The sequence below is a fragment of the Cariama cristata genome, unplaced genomic scaffold (assembly GCF_000690535.1).
Source record: "Cariama cristata isolate BGI_N322 unplaced genomic scaffold, ASM69053v1 scaffold26913, whole genome shotgun sequence".
Taxonomy (NCBI): Eukaryota; Metazoa; Chordata; class Aves; order Cariamiformes; family Cariamidae; genus Cariama; species Cariama cristata.
Window position 1 is genome coordinate 2,632 of NW_009607056.1, and position 611 is coordinate 3,242.

The following is a 611-nucleotide window of genomic DNA, read 5'->3' on the forward strand; positions in this document are numbered from 1 at the left end:
ATTGCTGGTGCCTTCATCCTTTCTCTCAGTGTGGCTGTAGCATCCATCCTCCTCCTCCTCTGTCCTGCCTTCCTTTTGGGAAGCATCCTGTCCTTTCGATATTCCTGAGCACAGCTGGTGGGGCCGTGGCTGAGCCCGTGCACCCCTCTCCCTGGCACAGAGCACTGGCAGCCCAACCCAGGGAGCGGCCTGCTGTCTCTGCTGGCTGTTTACACTGCTCTCAGCTTGAGCCCAGCATCCCCAGCACTGCTTTCCCAAGGGAAAACCTTTCGTTCCGGTGTAGATGTGTCATCCCCGGTGCAGATGTGTCATGCCTGGTGCAGATCCAGCCAGTGGCTGGGTCACCTTCTGCCTGGAGCCTCCCTTGCATCCTTGGGAAGTTGCAAGGCAGTACCTCGCTCCAGCTGTGGGTACCCCTGGTCAGGAGGGACTGGCTTTTCCTAAAAGCTTTGCCCCCAGCTGTGCTGTTGCTGGGCACTGGGGTTACCACCTTGCTCTGCTCATCTACATCCCCATTCAGAGCTGCGTCACTCGGTGCATCCCACAGAGGGGCCGTGCTCCCTCGGGGACGCTCCCCACGGAGCTGGCAGGGAAGGCAACTGGCACCCGTC

At 60.2% G+C, this 611-nt stretch overlaps 1 protein-coding gene across 1 annotated transcript in view; it reads left to right on the plus strand.

Moving 5' to 3' along the window:
* LOC104158838 (spermatogenesis-associated protein 20-like) overlaps positions 1-611 on the plus strand; it is a gene marked incomplete at its 5' end in the record, with an annotated part of 6,872 nt that overhangs the window by 2,626 nt on the left and 3,635 nt on the right. The window lies entirely within an intron of this gene.